This window comes from Gracilinanus agilis, chromosome 3, assembly GCF_016433145.1.
Source record: "Gracilinanus agilis isolate LMUSP501 chromosome 3, AgileGrace, whole genome shotgun sequence".
In the NCBI taxonomy this organism is placed as follows: Eukaryota; Metazoa; Chordata; class Mammalia; order Didelphimorphia; family Didelphidae; genus Gracilinanus; species Gracilinanus agilis.
In genome coordinates, this window is record NC_058132.1 from 476,405,803 (window position 1) to 476,406,204 (window position 402).

The window sequence follows — 402 nt, forward strand, 5'->3', positions numbered from 1 at the left end:
TATCTGAAAATTGTCTATTCATGTCCCTTGCCCATTTATCAATTGAGGAATAGCTTGATTTTTCATATAATTCATTTAGTGCTTTGTATATTTGAGTAATTTGACCTTTGTCAGAGTTTTTTGTTATAAAGATTTTTTTCCCAATTTGTTGTTTCCCTTCTCATTTTGGTTGCATTGTTTTTGTTTGTACAAAAACTTTTTAATTTAATATAATCAAAATTATTTATTTTACATTTTGTAATTTTTTCTAACTCTTGCTTGGTTTTAAAAATTTTCCTTTCCCATAGATCTGACAGGTATACTATATATATATATTATTTTATATATTATATATTATTTTATTTTATTTGTAAAATACATAAAATAATTTCTGGAAGAAAGGTACTAACAACTGGTATGAGG